The sequence below is a fragment of the Rutidosis leptorrhynchoides genome, chromosome 3 (assembly GCF_046630445.1).
Source record: "Rutidosis leptorrhynchoides isolate AG116_Rl617_1_P2 chromosome 3, CSIRO_AGI_Rlap_v1, whole genome shotgun sequence".
Classification (NCBI taxonomy): domain Eukaryota; kingdom Viridiplantae; phylum Streptophyta; class Magnoliopsida; order Asterales; family Asteraceae; genus Rutidosis; species Rutidosis leptorrhynchoides.
This window is the reverse complement of record NC_092335.1, coordinates 392,087,196-392,107,812: the sequence shown is the minus strand read 5'-3', so window position 1 is coordinate 392,107,812 and position 20,617 is coordinate 392,087,196.

Below are 20,617 nucleotides of genomic sequence, written 5' to 3'. Positions count from 1 at the left end.
GTCGTGTGTAAACAGGATATTTTAGATTATCATTATTTGATAATCTACGTAAAGCTTTTAAACCTTTATTGATGAAATAAAGGTTATGGTTTGTTTAAAAAATGAATGCAGTCTTTGAAAAACGTCTCATATAGAGGTCAAAACCTCGCAACGAAATCAATTAATATGGAACGTTTTTAATCAATAAGAACGGGACATTTCATTCAAGTTCGTTCTACTTGGTATAGCATCTTCCTAAACTATATCATTTTATACTAACATCTTGTTATGATGTAAAAGTACTGTGGAAAGAGAAAGTCTTGAACTTTCAAAATCATCCTGTAACATTCTCATCTTACTCCTTCAACACCAGAGTGATTTTGTTAGGGTTTGTTACTTGTTCCGTATTGCTAATCATTACCAGGTTGGTTGTGGATGACACTTTAACACTCACAATTGAAAAGTGATACCCCATCGCTAACTCTATTACCGAGAAGCTTTGTCTATGGTGGTAGTACGTTGTCCGTGCGGTTGTTTAGTACAAGAATGACTTTGAGTGCACATGACCTTGTAAGCTAAAATTCCGGAAAACTTGTTAGTGTTAAAGCTAGCCTGTTTATCCTTTTTAAAATGATAAAAAGTTTTCACCTGATTGAAGCTTTTTGATAGTTTGTGGAATTGACGATAACACTTCTAGTTATACAACTATAGTGTATGTGTAATTTGTACCAGGTTCTCTTGTCATGTTTCCATTTGGTGATTGTTCGTGCTCATTGATGATTATACATTGAAGAACTTGAAGACTTGAACCTTACAAATGCTTGTCGAAGATCACACTTATTAGTTTTAATTGTTCATGATGATAATATTGGTGAACCTTTTTTTCTATTATTGTTGAAGACACTCTTCGGGTATGTTTATTCCTGCATTAGTTGATATTATTTGAAGATTAACTTACTTGAGGACAAGCAAGATTCAAGTGTACGGGATTTGATATTGCTTGGTTTACACTATATTATCTCACAATATTAGGTTCTATTTCAGTTAGTTTACGGGTTTATATGAACATATATGATTAGTTTTACGCTTTTTATGATCAAGTTGGTGTTTTGGTTAATAGTTGGTGAATTTTGGTGGTTTTAAAGTGTTTTGGAGTCAAAATATCGAGTATCAAGTTCTAAATTCGAACCGGGGTTAACGAAAAATTTTAAAAGTGAATTTTCAGGCTAAAATATTGTTTTAGGCCTTGCTATCGCGAGATTCAGTCTCACTATCGCGAGGAGCAGGTCGAAGGCATGCACGCGAACTGAGAAAGAGAAAAACGAACGCGACCCACGAAACTATCAGGTCTCGCTATCACGAGCCTGTGGGTATTGATGACATCGTGATCACGAGGAAAGGGTGGTCAAGAAACAACTATAAATTTACGATGTTGATCAGTTTTTATGGGATTACGTTTTACTGCGTTCTTGGGCGATTTCAGTGGTTTAAACACCATTCTTCACCCAATTTAAAGAGGGTAATCATATAGCTTGAAGATTGGATCAAGGATTAAGATTGATACTCAGTTTTCATCTATTTTTGTGAGATTATAATGAATAATGTTGCTACCTTTGTTTTTATTTTATTGTTTCCATGAATATGTTAGGCTAAACCCTTAAGTGTTTGCTTTAATGTAAGATTTTTGACAACGGATTGCTTAATATTTTGAGGTATGATGATTATTATGTTTGATTAATTGTTTTCTTTCATCAATCCACCGTTGTGATTATCTATTTGTCTTAATTTAATCATATAAGTTATTTGCTAGTTAATTTGAGTTAATTAGTGATTAACAATTTATACTTCAACACTTTGCGATCGAGACATCTACATGTAATTGTAGTTAGTGAGTAAATAATTTTGTGATAGCACAAATGTGTAGTTTATCTTGAGTGATCATTATGAACTAGGTTTTATGTGAATTTAACCACGAAAGTGTCCATTTGATTAAACATGGTGGATTGGAATTGTGAATGATGTTTATGTGATTTTACTGATCTCATTAAGCCTTAGTTCATTGATATTGTGAGATTGAAGTGAGCTTTCTACTTATAATTATCAAATAACCAGTTTAACATTAAAAGGGAAATCCTAGTCATATTTCGAGCATTAAAGTAAACACTGTTTTGTACGTCCGATTTTTTTGTTTATTTTTTCTCGTAATTTAGTTTAATCAACATCCAATTCAACTTTTTCTTAGTTCAACTATTAGTTACATTAAATTCTGATAACTGCTCTCTGTGGACAAACCTGAACTTACTAAATACTTTACTACATTGATCGGGATTAGTTGCATGATTCGTGTGTTAAAACCATTTAGTTTAGTACATTTAATTTAGGTATGGTTTTACCATATCATTTGCCAAAATCTAGAAGTGAATTTGCTGTCTTGGTCGGAAATAATGGATATAGGCACTCCATATCTGGAAACGACTTCCCTTATGTAAACTTGTGCCAACTTCTCCATCTTTTTAGTTTCTCTATTAGGTAAAAGTGAGTAGACTTTGTGAGACGGTCAACTACTACCCAAATGGTATAGCAACCCCCCCACCATCCTTGGCAATTTAGTAATGAAATCCATGGCGATGCATTCCCATTTCCACTAGGGTATCTCTGGTTGCGTCAGTAGTCCCAGCGGCCTTTGTTGTTCAACCTTGACTTTAGAGCAAGTCAAGCACTTCTCAACATATGTAGCAATGTCTGTTAGAGTATGATACCAAACACAAAGCAAGCGGAAGCATTTCAAAACATTGCAAAATCATACTCTTCCAAGGACCCTGATATCGGCTAAAAAGTCAAGTTTTTACCCCCGGTATTGAGTCCCAAAAGCCTAAAAGTACAAATCTTTTTCAACAAAATAATCGCCTTTTCGGTTAAATTTGTAGGTAAAATAATTACAAAGACGATGCAAAAAGAATCAAGAGAATCGGAGCTAAAACGAAGATTCTAGAGCGTAAACGGTGGAAGACAAGAAATCATGTTACAATCTAGCAAATCAGTGAGCCAAACGGCTTGCCAGTATGGCAAATGGCCTGACATACATCTAGATCAAACGGGCATATTAAACGGGCTGGTCTGGCAAATGGCCACCCCAAACGGCCTGCCAAACGGCTTGCCAAACGGCCTGCCAGCTGTTTGCAGGCCATTTTTACTTCTATTTAAAGGGCTTTTTGTCATCCAATCTCAACACACCTCTCTTCACTCTCTCACTACAATACACTTTCTCTCACTAGAGCTTTCAAGGCCTTCTCACCTCTGAGCGGGAAATTAAGTACCCGGAGGCGAACGCCGAAGATTGTAATAGGAGCGGTCTAAAGGATGTCAGTACTTGTAATGGTCCAGATCTCGTCTGTAATCGGTGAATGCTTTCATTAATTTAATAAAGTTATCTTAAGTTGCTTTCATCTTGCATTCTTATCTATCCGTTGCAATTGTTTATTATATGTTGAATACTTTATATGAAACTTATGCAACTGTTATCCTAAAACCTTAACGGTTTAGAAGTTTCATTTATGGATCACCCTTTCTGCTTATTCACGTGGCTATAACCTAGTATTAGGCCCTGATCAACCCTAGAGTACAGGTAAGTAGTTATGTGTGCATAACATCACAATAGGGATATAGTACCTACGTACGAATAACCATTTATTCGTCAGAGAAGAGCTGCCCATTTAGGTTGTGATTAGAGTAGGCAATATAGAGTTCAGTGAACATTAGCTTGCTCAAAAGCATGATTCGCGTCAGAAGCAACGTTCTTGAGATGTTGTAAGATAATCCTGGGTTGAATAAGTGATCGCAAAGGAGAGGCCTCTAATCTAATTAACAGTACCTTAGAATATCTAAGATTGCACATCTGTTAATGTTAAGGCATAGCATGGTACTAAGTGGAGGAATATTGCTTTAGTTAGACTAACTAGGATTAAGAAAAGCTGAGACTTTCCTTAAGGATAATACCACTTTATTCATGTACCTAGGATTCTATCCATAAGGTCGCTTAAACCTTCTAAGGTTAACGTTGGGAGTAAGGATATCCGTCTTAGCCAGAATCTTCAAGACCTAAACTCATAGTGACAAATCAGTTAGGTTCATAGCCCAGTTGATTGAGGTTTAGTGTTTATTCTAGGAGTTGAACTCTTGTGATAGCTCCCCATCAGAATCTTATTCTTCATACCTATCCAACTTTATCTTTATAGTTATATTATAGTATTGGTAGTTAATCTTTTTCGATCACCACTTGTCAACTAGGGTTAACTATATTGGCACTTTTGTCCCACGTTACTGAGCAAACATACAAAAATACGAACCTGAGTTATATTTACCACTTACTCATTAAAAGGAAGACAAGTAGGTGAGTTATAGCTAGGAAACCCCAACTAAATATAAATGATAAAACCATTATTACTCTTTTGATAGCTAATTCTGACGTGTTGCGACCTAACGACACCGCTCAAATAAAACCGTCCGTTTTGGCCATATCATTGTAGTAGTAGAGTTTTTGGCGCCGCTGCCGGGGACTTATTTTCTGTCTGTTAAGGTAATCGTTGATTCTGTCAAGATATCTGAGATTCTTGAGTGGTGTCTAAGAAAGACAATTATACACGGACTTGGTAGTTGGATTTTCCGAACAGTCTCCAATTATATTGGAACCAAAAGGATCCCGCCTCTCCGTTGTCGGCCTGGCCATTTGTTTCCAAGATAAATTGATAAGAAACACATATGCTCAAACAGAGAGTTTGTCGGTATAGGATTTAAAGTCGCCATTATAATAAACCCTTTTCAAAATTATAAAAACAAAATATTAATTATGGTATTAATTTCTGTAGATTCCAGTTTAAACTTAACCGATTACGAAGAAAGTGCGAATGGCAATTGCTCTCCTACAACTTCGAAAACCGGAGAAGTTTTTCTTTACAAAGCCAAAACAAATCTAAACCCTGATGAATCTCATCAAGAATTTATCCTTGATCCTTGTAGTCCAAGAAGCCGGATAACTTCATCCGACTTAGAGATTTCATTGCTTTTGGATAAGTTTTACTCAAATGAACCAGAATTCGACCCTTTTCACAATCCACAAGGGAGGTTCAATCTTAACGAACTCCTCATTATGGAAGATGAAATATGGGAAGAATACCCAACTATTTTCAAATATCCAGACTTGTTTGAATACGTCCCAAAAGAGAAATGATACATTGATAAAACAAAAGCTCTGTATACTAGAAATCTGTTAAATCCTTGCATGAAGGTTAGACGTCTATAGAGAATTCATTAGACACCTCTATTCCTCAGACTACCCGTTCTCAACATTTCAAATAAATCTGTTAAAAGAGCTGCGTGATCAAGTTCGTTCTCTTCACAAACTGTTAAAAGAATGTGGGGATGATATTTTCGTCAAGTATCGGGATGCAGAAATTGACTTCAAATTTGATTTAGAGTCATTCATCAGTTTTCTTCCTCACATCAGTGATAAGGAATTTTTGTCAAATTCATATCAACCGTTATGTCGCCGCAATGATTTCTGAATTAGAATTTTGGATTAAAAGCAAAAAACCTAACCCTATTTCAAAATATGGAGATAGAGATTTCTTTTACTTTGATCCAGCCTCATTTCTTATCAAACGATTAATCGAAGTTTTTCTGGATTCAACCGAGGAAAAAATACATCAGAATTTTTTCTCAAAAAGAAAGGAAATATATTCTGAACTCGTGCAAACCCTAACTATGTCAAAATTTCCATTTACAACTCGGCAAAGAAAGATCATTCGAGAAATACCTGAAAACTTTAAATTTACTATCGGTGATCCTGACTGCGCAGAAGATCTCTTATTTCAAGACACAATGCCAAAACTTCTTTTCGAACTTAATTATCAAGATACTGGACCTAGGGATAGAATTTCAAACATTAAAAAGTTAGAAGGACTTTGGTTAAACTTATGGATGACATTGGAGATTTACAAAAGCGTGAGCGTAAAATGCTAAGTGATTTTGAAATAGTTTCAGTACACTTCGCTGATTTACTCTGGATGGTCAAAAAAGTTTTAAATTTATCTTTCTTTCCGCGTCATTTCTGGAATTTAGTTGTGGAACCTGTGTAATTTGCGTTATTAATAAAATAATTTTTTTTTATTTTACTCCGTCCATTTGTCTTTTAATTTTTTGTTTGATTAATAAAAATAACCGGATTAAGATCTGAAGCAAAATTTCATTTGCCTTTTATTAATCTAGTGAAAATTTTAAAATTTTAAAAATATAAAAATTCGCGAGTCGGATCGGGGAAATAAGCCCGTGAGCCACACGGGCCCATTTTTCTTCTCCTTCTTTCCTTTTTCTTCTTTCTTTTTCTTTCTTTCTTCCTCCTCCCTGTTTTCTTCGGCCGACGAGTACAACCCACCACCACCATCATCAAATCTTGACCAATTTTAACGATTCAAAGCTCTAATCCGCGTCTCTCGTGCCTCCTAAACGCGTTTCCATCATCAATTTTGCATAAAAGGTACCCTTTAACGGTTAAAAATTGAGTTTTTACTCAGAGTCAAATTTTTGACTTTTGAGAAAAATTGTGTTTTATGCGTAATTTTGAATTCCTATATGCTAAGTTGGATAATGTGATTGATATGTGTTAATTTTTGGGTTCGATTGAGGCATTTTGGTAAGTGTTGAGCTCTTGATTCGTTAGTTTAGGTTTTAGGCTAGGAATTGGTATAATTTTTGGAAATTTCATGTTTTGCTAGGTCATTTAGGCTTAGTGATTTATCTAGAATGCTTAGAAATTAGTTTTGGAATAATTTAGGATTGTTTGATTGAAAATTGAAATTTTGATAAAACTACACTAGATTAGGCTTAAGGTTATTCCTATAGTTAAAACGTTTTTAAAACTTAGGATGACTTAAAAATTAGCCTAAATTGAAATGCCATTGACTTACTACTAAAATTGGAACCTAGTCTTTGACTTTTCTTATTTTGTACGTTTTGAACAAAATGAATATTTTTTGGTAAAAACGGTCTTAAACCTTGACTTCAAAACGTTATAGCTAAAGTTTGATGTCTAAAAATATTTAAGGTAATTAAAAATGGTCATTAGAATCATTGTATGCTTAAAAATCATCTTACTTTAATCAAAGTTGCTTATTACGACTAACTCGCAATAATTATTATTTTTAGCATTATTTTTGCAATCACGGGTACGATTCAAATTTTGCTTGAAAATAAGTTTATAGTAAGACCACGTGTTGTTTGCGGTAATTTTGGCTATAATTGACTATAATATGGATTTGGAAAATGCCATTTTTAAAGCCCTCATTTCGAATTCTTTTCGAAAAATATAAGCATTTCCATTTCTAAGTGTTATTATAAGTCTTATTATTTTAGAACATAACCTACATTATTTGACTTTCGCAGATGGCTAATTATTTACCTGACGAATACGAGTTGCCCCACTCTATCCACGGGTAAGAAAACTCGGTGGATAACGAACCATTCACGCGAACTTGGATAAATCGACAAAAGGGTGCCAACAAGTACATAAATTGGGAAATAATGGAGCAATGTGGTTGGGCCGATGAACTGAGACAAATTTTGAGTTTTACAGCACACGAAAAAACAAACAGCGCATGGCAAAAGCTGTTTGAAATCAATGAAAAAGTGTATCAGGAACCATATGCAGAATTTATGGCAACGTGGAGATTCGAAGAAAATGTTGACCAAGAGGATTATAACAGTCATCCATGCATCCATTTCTGCCACCAAAATCAAATGCATCACCTGACTCTCGCACAGTTCGTAATACACCTAGAACTGTACAAAAAGTCACACGTTAAGTGATCAGCGTTTAAAAGAGGATACACCATCCTACACCCAATCGATCATCAAGCTTTCTGTAAAACCTACACCTCCGATAATGAAGCCTGGAGGTCAAGTAAAAAGGCTTCAAAGTTCACCAATCTCGTTCACCGCATTCTTCACCACCTCATCGCCAAAACCCTTCACCCGAAAACCCACCATGGCTGTGCCGTCACCGTTAATGATATGTACCTAATGCACGCCATGATCAACACGTCGCACACCTTCTCGCTCAAGCATTTACCAACGAGAGGAATTCTCCAAGAACAAGTATGCCAGTTTTGGGAGCCGTTGTCACCAAACTCCTTCGTAGGATGCACGTTTTGGGTAGTGTTGAAAGATTTGGATATTTAATGGCAATTCAGTTGGAAGAAATCGGGTATAAACTACTGCACACCTAGGAATACAGTAAGATAGAGGATGAGCAGTTAATAGTTGCAGCTAATCCGGCAATCCCAGATTCGGAAGATCGAACGGTGCCAGGGGTGAGAGTTAGGGGATTTAGGCCTGATACCAGTGTGATGTCCGCCAAAATCCCTATTGACACAGCACACATCATTCATCGGTCCTATTGCGAGGTTTGCCCTCTATATCATACGTTTTACAAACATTGCATTCATTTCAAAAGACGCGCTTTCTATATAAGAAAGTTTTAAAATCTGTTTACATTTTTAAAGCATGTATATAAATGTCTTCGACTTGTGGTGATTTCTACATATAGACAATCCCAATAAATGATAGTTCATAATAATACATCAGTTGACTAAACAGTTAAAATATAATACATATTAATGTTTGAATGCAAAGTTTCCTTGAAAAATATGCCATGTAAAACTCCATGCACATCGCAGTTAAATAGCGGAAGCTTCTTTAATACCCGAGAATAAACATGCTTTAAAGTGTCAGCCAAAAAGGTTGGTGAGTTCATAGTTTTATCATAAATAATGATTTTCAATAGTTGTAATAGACCACAAGATTTCAGTTTCATAAATAACCATACACTCGCAAGTGTATAAAAAGCATTCTATAAGTTGTAGGCACCCAGTAACAAGCCTTAACGTTCATGTTTTACCCTCTGAAAGTACACCGAATCATGTGTGTTATATAAACCTCGAAGTACTAAAGCATCCCATAGTCAGGACGGGGTTTGTCATGCCCAATAGATCTATCTTTAGGATTCGCGCCTACCAGTCATACACCCGTAGTTAGAGTTACCAAGCTAAGGGGATATTTCTGGTTTAAACCCACGTAGAATTAGTTTTAGTACTTGTGCCTATTTCGTAAAACAGTTATAAAATATGCATGTATTCTCAGCCCAAAAATATATAATGTAAAAGCATTTAAAAAGGGAGCTATGAAAACTCACGTATCAATATTGTGGTTCAACGGAAATGATAAATGCAAGGTTGGTCTTTGATTCACGAACAATACCCCCGATCAATACCCATAACCTCTTTATTTAATACCCACAAATTCCTTAGCTTTAACCCATTTGAAAAATCCATTTTGAAATCACTTGAATATAACCCCGTCGTAGTATTTTATGTATATTACTAATACTAATATTAATGATACTACTTAAGAATAATACTAATATTAATATTAAGAGTAATAATAATAAAAATAATAATAAGAATTTAGTACTACGGAGTAATATATGTTTTGAAGTATGTGTGTGTTTATGTATCGATCTTTCATATATATATAGATTAATAAAATAATAATATAATAATTTTGAAATAAAATATAATAATATAATAATATAAATATAATATAATAATACAATAAAGTAATAGTATAATCTTAATTTAAAAAAAACTTGTGAATTAAAGTAGCCGCCTTTGTCTCATTCTACCGACAGTTTTCACGGACCGGTATTTCGTACTCTGTTGCTAATAATTGACGGGTAAAAATATTAAAAAAAATTCCACTTTTTATATTTGAATATATATATATATATATATATATATATATATATATATATATATATATATATATATATATATATATATATTGGTCTTAAGCTTTATAAAATTAGTTGTAAAAAGGTTCTTTTATAAAGTTTATAAGCGTAATATGTATTTTCCTAGTTTTTGACTGGACAAAGATATATAATATAATATAAATTTTAATATAATAATATAATAATATTGAAATAAAATATAATAATATAATAATAAATTTAGAATCAAATTTGAATCGTAAATTTTTAAAAATTCGTATTTATTAAATACTTCAAGGGTATATTATGTAACTTATAATTAATAATTTTTATCATGTCACTTTCATGTGAATAATAAATAAATTAATTTCGTTTCATTTACTATTTAATGAATAGTAAATGAATTAATTTAAATTTAACTATTTAAGCTATACATTGTTGTACGTTGTGCTTTACAAATTGTACATTTTTAATTTAACTTCATTTCTTAAAAAAAATTAAATAATTATATCATAAAAATAAAACGACTTAATACGTAAAATTTTAATTTGAAATAGGATCGTTTAATAGTAAATTTTTTATCATTTCATATATAAATATTATAAAATTTAGTTTTCTAGAACTAATTAAATTCAAAATCATTTTATTAAGAGGTTATAATAATAGAAATTATTATATCATAAAACGTTTTCATTTAAGAAAGTAAAATCATATATAAATCATGAAGGGTTCGAGTTTTAAATTATAGGTTGTTCGTGAATCATAGGGTAAAGTCCAATGGTTAATTAAATGTATGAAAAAAATATTTAATGCAACACATCAATTTGCTTATCTTGTCAGAATTATCAGAGTTTAAATTTGACCGAAATTTCTGGGTCATGACAGTACCTACCCGTTAAAAGAAATTTCGTCCCGAAATTTGGCTAAGGAAAGTTGATGACGAAAACGAGGATATTTTCGTATCACGAAATATGATATAACTTGAATTCTTTAAATGAATTCGATTGTTAGTATAATCATTATCAAAGAAAATGATAAGATCGATGAATGGAGTATTTCGAGTACCCTAAATGGGTCGGGTTCCGTTTTATGATAAGCACAAGTTCAATAAATAGATAATTTCTCACTATTGAGAAATACAAATGAAATGATAAAGATTTCTTCGGAAATACGATAGATAGATAGGATTTCAAATGAGCATAACTAGTGTTATAAGCAGAAAGAAAAATATAATGGCACGATTATATTAGCAAACTACTAGAATCACGGAAAGTATAGAACTATCAAGAAAATACATTCTTGGTATGTTCAGATGTTAAGTAAAATAAAAGAGTCGCGTAAAATGGTACATGGTGAGGGTAATGTTGATCAAGTACTACCTTCATCATGTGCCATTAGAACTTTCGCATGACTTACTATAATATAATCACGTTGATCGGGTGTCATTATATTACACTAACTCATGCTTTCATTCCAACACTACTCTATAATATCAATGAACTTAAATTCGAATGTTACAAAAATTTTGAAACTAAAACAGTTTCCGTTATGATGTAATACAGATAACGCGAAGAGATAATTAATTTCAGACAAGAATAGTCATGGAGGTATTTTTCAGAAATATTGAGGATATTTATAATGGAAGATACGATGATATCTTAGAATTTAAAAAAAATTAAAATCAAAGGATGATGAAGAAAATTCTTCCGCAAGGATTTAGAATACGTAAAGAGATTGCATATCTTCTGAGATTTCCATCAGAAACTGAATTATCTAAATTTTTTAGGTACTGGTTTAGTCCTTGTGATTTGTCAACAGCCTCCTTCATAGTTTGCTCAATCCGTTTTTCAGTTCCAAATTTCTTTTCTAACATACGTTTCTTTATTATCAACTTTTGACTATTAAGACCATCAACATCTTTGGCTGCTTCATCCGCATTCTCATATATAACGAGTTCGATTCATTGATTTTCAATCTGAGGTGCTTTCAAGAATTTTGAATTGGAGTGTTTGAACGCAAGTTGCATCCGTTAGTATATGATAGTAACATCACCATCAGCCCGTAGTATGATATTGTCCGCTTTGGACACAAGCCGATCACCGACGGGCTACCCGCGCACGAGTACAACCCCGGATCGCACTTCTACCTCACGGATTTGCTTCTCGGGTAAACACCCTCAAAACGCGTCATACCAGAAGAGGTATCCACACCCTTATAAGGAGTGCTTTGTTTTTCTCTCCCACCGATGTGGGACGAGTCTGTTACAACTCTCCCCCCCTTCGGGACACTGCGTCCCCGCAGTGCACATCGATGCGGGCCCCAGCTCTGATACCATAAGTAACATCACCATCAGCCCGTAGTATGATATTGTCCGCTTTGGACACAAGCCGATCACCGACGGGCTACCCGCGCACGAGTACAACCCCGGATCGCACTTCTACCTCACGGATTTGCTTCTCGGGTAAACACCCTCAAAACGCGTCATACCAGAAGAGGTATCCACACCCTTATAAGGAGTGCTTTGTTTTCCTCTCCCACCGATGTGGGACGAGTCTGTTACAATGATGGTGGAGGTGAAATCATCGCGAATTATGAAAGATACGAATAATATTCTCCTAGGTTTTATGAATAACATTTTGAATTCAAAGTATGGTTTTGAAGGATGTAGGAATTTAAGATTAATGACAATTCTTAAATCTTGACTTGGATTTTGATTTGTCAAAATCAGAATATGTAATTGAATTGGCATGGAAAATGGTTGTCTTGATTTTTGTGAAATGATGTATATTGCTATGAAAGGAGAGAGTATAATTAACGATTGTCGAAACATCAGCGTAACATATTAATGTGAACTTAAGTATTTCTCGGGTATTACCTACCCGTTAAAATAAAATTTCACAAGTAATATTTTGTACAAAAGAATTTTTATTACAGTCTTTATAAAAATATATGTATGTATATTTTCTTCACATGTAATATGGATTTAATGAGTTAATATTATATTAATCTTATTTGGTTTACGGTTGGAACTAAAAATGAATAATCCCTAAAACTTTAGAGATTACATAATCTTTGCGGAGTATTTCACTAATGTAATCAATACATCATTATTTATTCTTATTGATATTCCTTGGTGAAGGATGTTGATGCTCATGAAATACTTGTGAATTCCGCAAAGTACGAATGATGTTTTCTGGAAAGTTTCGAGTATATCGAAAATGGGAGTGTAAAATCAAACATGTAGTTGAATAATACACTTGGTTTATTATGAAATGGAATTCATTGGTTTGAAACAGAGATTGTAGTTAACTGAGGATGTACATCATAACATATTAGTAATATGAATTAACCGAGTAGTATCTACCCTTTTTCATAACATACTTAATAGCTTAGTACGAAAAAATATATTATGGTTTCCAAAATTCATATATATAATATATAAATTCTTTGGAAATAATGAGTTAATACTTCATAACTCGTTATTCCAATATACTCCTCGGTGATTGTAGTTTCGATATCGTCAGTGGTTATGGAGTTGGTGGAGCTTGTGGTGCTACAAGTGTTACTGGTGTTGGTGATACTAATGGTGATGCTGGTGGTACTTCTGGTGGCGCTTGTATAATCAGTCTAGCTTGTAGATCACACACCATTATTGTCAGGGTTTCCTCTATCATCTTTATCCATCTACTCTTCTTGTTTATGGTTAGAACTAGAATAAGTAATCTCAAAATTTTTTTTTAGAAATTACATATTCTCTGCAGAATATTTCTTCAATGAAGTGATGAATCGATACTTCATCGTTTGTTGTTGTTGGTACTCCTTGGTACCTATGGTGCGCATGATGTTGATGCTCAAAGTACATATTTTAGATGTGATATTGAGGTGTGGGATGCAGATGTGGTTGTTGGTGGTGGTAATGATACTGTTGATGTTGATGATGGTACTGTTGATGTCGGTGATGCTGCTAGTGTTTGTGGTATTGAGGCTTCTGATGTGGATGTTGTTAGCGGTACTGGTGTTGTTGATGGTGCTTGTAATCCTTGCACCATATTCTCCAAAGCCGTCACGCGAGCGCGAAGCTCGTTGATTTCTTCTATTACACCGGGATGATTGTCGGTTCGGACGATCAGATGAATAAGTTTCAGAATTTGGGATAGTACATAATCGTGTCTGGAAATGAGAGAGAAAAAGGTGTTTTGAACAGGTTCACCGGTAAGTGCTTCAGGTTCTTCGCCAAGAGGTGAATGTGGTGGATGGAAGGGATCACCTTCTTCTTGTCTCCAATGGTTAAGTAGATTACGAAACCATCCCCAATTCATCCACAATAGATGATGGCTAATTGGTTGATCCATTCCGGTTACGCTGCTTTCGGAGCTCAGGTCGAATTCCTTATCGGAATAGCTGTCAGAATCCGAGGAATTTGAACTAGATGTGGGATCTATCTTGTATAATCAGGGAAAGAATTTTTGGTATGAAATAGATTATAGGACTTAGATTTGGTATTCTTCAATACATAATTTACATATGTATATATAATATCAAAATCCCATAAATTACGGAGGAATCTTTAGAAGGTATCAGGAAAAGTTCACAGTAACAGATATGCTAAGATAGGGATTCGTCTATACACTATTTATGCAATAAATGCAGGAAAATGCGTCTATACTTAAGAACGATAAGCAGGTAATTTCCGACAAGAAATGATAAGCGAAATTTATAATATGCAGATACGGTTGAAGTCCAGACTCACTAATGCATCCTAACAACTACTGGTTAGACACACTAATGCAAATTCTGGTTCACTAAGACCAACACTCTGATGCCAACTGTGATAGCCCGCCAAAATCCCTATTGACACAGCACATCATTCATCGGTCCCATTGCGAGGTTTGCCCTCTATATGATACGTTTTACAAACATTGCATTCATTTCAAAAGACGCGCTTTCTATATAAGAAAGTTTTAAAATCTGTATACATTTTTAAAGCATGTATATAAATGTTTTCAACTTGTGGTGATTTCTACATATAGACAATCCCAATAAATGATTGTTCATAATAATACATCAGTTGACTAAACAGTCAAAATATAATACATATTAATGTTTGAATGCAAAGTTTTCTTGAAAAATATGCCATGTAAGACTCCATGCGATATAGCAGTTAAATAGCGAAAGCTTCTTTAATACCTGAGAATAAACATGCTTTAAAGTGTCAACCAAAAAGGTTGGTGAGTTCATAGTTTTATCATAAATAATGATTTTCAATAGTTGTAGTAGACCACAAGATTTCAATTTCATAAATAACCATACACTCGCAAGTGTATAAAAAGCATTCTATAAGTTGTAGGAACCCGGTAACAAGACTTAACGTTCATGTGTTACCCTCTGAAAGTACACCGAATCAGGTGTGTTATATAAACCTCGAAGTACTAAAGCATCCCATAGTCAGGATAGGGGTTTGTCATGCCCAATAGATCTATCTTTAGGATTCGCGCCTACCAGTCATACACCAGTAGTTATAGTTACCAAGCTAAGGGGATATTTCTAGTTTAAACCCACGTAGAATTAGTTTTAGTACTTGTGCCTATTTCGTAAAACAGTTATAAAATATGCATGTATTCTCAGCCCAAAAATATATAATGCAAAAGCATTTAAAAAGAGAGCTATGAAAACTCACGTATCAATATTGTGGTTCAATATTGTAGGAAAAATATGCAGATGCAACGGAAATGATAAATGCAAGGTTGGTCTTTGATTCACGAACAATACCCCCGATCAATACCCATAACCTCCTTATTTAATGCCCATGAATTTCTTAGCTTTAACCCATTTGAAAAATTCATTTTGAAATCACTTGAACATAACCCCATCGTAGTATTTTATGTATATTACTAATACTAATATTAATGATACTACTTAATAATAATACTAATATTAATATTAAGAGTAATAATAATAAAAATAATAATAAGAATTTAGTACTACGGAGTAATATATGTTTTGAAGTATGTGTGTGTTTATGTATCGATCATTTATATATATAGATTAATAAAATAATAATATAATAATTTTGAAATAAAATATAATAATATAATAATATTAATATAATATAATAATACAATAAAGTAATAATATAATAATAATTTAAAAAAACGTGTGAATTAAAGTAGCCTCCTTTGTCTCATTCTACCGACAGTTTTCACGGACCGGTATTTCGTACTCTGTTGCTAATAATTGACGGGTAAAAATATGGATAAAAATTCCACTTTATATATATATATATATATATATATATATATATATATATATATATATATATATATATATATATATATATATATATATCTGTTTTGGTCTTAAGTTTTATAAAATTAGTTGTAAAGAGGTTCGTTTATAAAGTTTATAAGCGTAATATGTGTTTTCCTAGTTTTTGACTGGACAAAGATATATAATATAATATAAATTTTAATATAATAATATAATAAATATAATAATATAATAATATAGAAATAAAATATAATAATATAATAATAAATTTAGAATCAATCGTAAATTTTTAAAAAGTCGTATTTATTAAATACTTCAGGAGTATATTATGTAACTTATAATTAATAATTTCTATCATGTCGCTTTTATGTGAATAGTAAAGGAATTAATTTCGTTTCATTTACTATTCAATGAATAGTAAATGAATTAATTTAAATTTAACTATTTAAGCTACACGTTGTTGTATGTTGTGCTTTACAAATTGTACATTTTTAATTTAACTTCGTTTCTTAAAAATAAATTACAATAATTATATCATAAAAATAAAACAACTTAATACGTAAAATTTTTAATTTGAAATAGCATCGTTTAATAGTAAATGTTTTATCATTTCATATATAAATATTATAAAATTTAGTTTTCTAGAACTAATTATATTCAAAATCATTTTATTAAGAGGTTATAATAATAGAAATTATTATATCATAAAACGTTTTCATTTAAGAAAGTAAAATCATATATAAATCATGAAGGGTTCGAGTTTTAAATTATAGGTTGTTCGTGAATCGTAAGGTAAAGTCCAATGGTTAATTAAATGTATGAAAAAAATATTTTAATGCAACACATCAATTTGCTTATCTTGTCGGAGTTATCAGAGTTTAAATTTGACCGAAATTTCTGGGTCATGACAACCAGGACTAGAGATGGGAGGAGACGTCGAGGTTCACAGGAACCACGGGATGAGGATGATCCCACCATGCAGGGTAGGCCTACTGATCCCCGCCGACACTCATCAGTAGGAGAGAGGGATCGACCGCACTTTCCACTTTTTCATTACCATATGAGGGACTTGCCGGGCATGAGAGTTGGTTTGCTCAGCATGCTATCTTTCAGAATTTGGATCACTTCACACATCATGCGGGCAGACAGCTTAATGTCCCGCCATACCCTCACGAGTATCCAGTGATATATGCCCACAAAGACCCTAGTGGTGCAGGACCTAGCACTCAGCATCCACGACCCCCATCTCCTCCACCGCAACATCATTTCACCCAGCACATAGTCATCCCATCTCCTCCAAGGGAACCGAGGATAATGGCAGAGGATTTGGCTAACCGCATTTTTGGAACCACCAACGTCAGCACCCACAGAGATACATCCGCTAATGATCAGAACAGTGCATGGGATCAGGCTGCGAGTCGATTTATGACCGAGGATGTTACACAAGGAATGGGAGGTATGGGCATGAACTCGAGTTTGGGAGTATATCTGCAAAAATGGCAGGGTTGGCACACAGGGCCTATGATTCACACAAGCACCTCATCACTCACCGAATTAATCGCACGTTCAGGCGAGGTTTAGTTCAGATTATCTTCAGGGATGAACACTGCAGAATTGGCACAACAATTCACAACCGATGAGGAGATGACCGATGAGGGGCAATCAGCCCTTTGACACCCAAAACAGCCCCGCACTAGCGTATCGTATTCTCTACCCTACCCTCCACCTCAACCATAACTTTCCTAAACTATGCTATATTTTATGAGTGATTGTGATCTCACCGCTACATTATTACTATGTTTGTACGCCCAATCTTGGGCATAACTACTTTCGTGTATTTTTTTTAGTTTGTATGATAATTAGAATAAAAATTGCATGAATAAAACTTCACAAACAAACAACGATCGAGACCATACAAGATGGAAGCACGACTTGAAGCAAGTACGCACTGAACGAGAATGGCGCCGGCACAAGAAACAATATTCGGCAAACTATCCATACACACCTTGTAACCATATGGAGTACTACGTCTTCATCACTTTTCCAATAGAATACGTGCAAAAATACTATACCACTTTAAACACTAAGTGTGGGATTAGCAACCCCACCAACAAAAACTTTCTATAACAAAAACACCGATTTCAAAACCTAAGTGTGGGATACGCCGTATCTTAACATTAAGGACAATGTTATTTTAAAGTGTGGGATAGCAAATATTGCACATAAAATCCTCAAGTGTTTATAAAACTAAATTTGTTCACAAAATTTAAAACTTTTCGTGCTATACAACAATTAGGATTACACAATTCTATAAACAATCAAAAAGTTTTTGTTACAAAATAGACAAAAGAGTAAAACAAGGTTAAAAACATTTTACGAAAACCAAACAGAATATTCCAAAAGAGCATTGCATGACGAAAGGCGCAATTCGACCCATTATAATTGATGAGAGGCACCCCAAATAAGGCCTAACAAGCACTCATTTTTAGTGCTTCTCTATACTTTTGTTGAGTGCGCCGATGTTAGCATTTCTGAATTAGAACTTGCTACTGATCTACATTTCGGAATCACACCTTTTGGTGAGGACTATTAAGTTAGAAACCTCGGCTATTCGTGAAGACAAAACACCCCCACAACATACCTTCATTTCCATTTTCAAACCACCACAACTCCATCTTCTATTACCTTTCCATTTCATTCCCTTCATAAATAAAGAAATAAATCTCGACGAAAAAATCACTTCCGGGAAATCTTATATAAAACCGCATTAGAAAAATGCGAGCATCCAAGTCAATTATCAAGGAGACCGCTAACAAAAGGAGACCTCGAAGAGAAAAGCAAAGATGCTTGCCAATATATATATATATATATATATATATATATATATATATATATATATATATATATATATATATATATATATATATTTGCTGATGAATAAAGGTTCTGAGAAAAGGAGCAGAACCAGAAGAGATCCGAGAAAAGAATTCCTTGCAGTCAAAAAGAAGGATGCTTACTTCGAAATTCCCGATAAAAAGCTGAAAGGATTATCAAAATCGATCCTTAAAAGACTCCTACCTATCCAAACCTTTCTCACCCCAAAACCTCCAAATCACCATCTCTTCACGATACAAGCTGAGTCTATAACTGAAAATTTTCTCAAATAAGTGATAGAGATTTGAGTCTTGATTAAGCCTATGACAAAGAAGGCGAACATGACTGGCTATGAGCGATTTCATTTCTTAGAACTATAGGACACCCGAAACACTTTAGTGAATTGGGTGACTCGAGTGAGAGCCTTAGTTATGTAACCTCCTCTCATGCTTGCGGGAAAAAGGTTTGGGAATAACAAAAAGAATAAAATCGAGTTTTTGCTCCTGCGTCTTGTGAGAGAAAGATCACCTAATCACTACGAATAAAAATCTACAGTGTTAAAAGCTCGAAAGTTTGCTAGAGGACAAGCAAAGTCTAAGTGTGGGATATTTGATATCTGCTAAAAAGTTACGTTTTTACCCCCAGTATTGAGTCCCAAAAGCATAAAAGTACAAATCTTTGTAGACAAAATAATCACCTTTTCAGTTAAATTTGTAGGTAAAGTAATTACGAAGACGATGCAAAAGGAATCAATAGAATCGGAGCTAAAACGAAGATTCTAGAGCGAAAACGGTGGAAGACAAGAAATCAAGTTACAATCCAGCAAATCAGCAAGCCAAACGGCTTTCCAAACAGCTTTCTAGTATGGAAAACGGCCTGCTATATGCCCAGATCAAACGGGCATGTTAATCGTGCCGGTCTGACAAACGGCCACCCCAAACGGCCTGCCAATCGGCCTGCCAAACAGCAGTCGTTTGCAGGCCATTTTTACTTCTATTTAAAGGGCTTTTTGTCATCCAATCTCAACACACCTCTCTTCACTCTCTCACTACAATACACTTTCTCTCACTAGAGCTTTCAAGGCCTTCTCACCTCCGAGCAGGAAATTAAGTACCCGGAGGCGAACGCCGAAGATTGTAATAGGAGCGGTCTAGATGATTTCAGCACTTGCAATGGTCCAGATATCGTCTGTAAATGGTGAGTGCTTTCCTTAATTTAATAAAGTTATATTAAGTTACTTTCATCTTGCATGCTTATCTATCCGTTGCAAATGTTTATTATATGTTCAATACTTTATCTGAAACTTATGCTACTGTTATGCTAAAGCCTTGACGGTTTAGAAGTTTAATTTACGAATCACCCTTTCCGCTTATTCACGTGGCTCTAACCTAGTATTAGGCCCTGATCAACCCTAGAGTACTGGTAAGTAGTTATGTGTGCTTAACATCACAATAGGGATATAGTACCTACGTACGAATAACCATTTATTCGTCAGAGAAGAGCTGTCTATTTAGGTTGTGATTAAAGTAGGCAATATAGAGTTCAATGAACACTGGCTTAATCAAAAGTATGATTCGTGTCAGAAGCAACGTTCTTGAGATGTTGTAAGATGATCCGGGGTTGAATAAGTGATCGCAAAGGAGAGACCTCTAATCCAATTAACAGTTCCTTAGAATA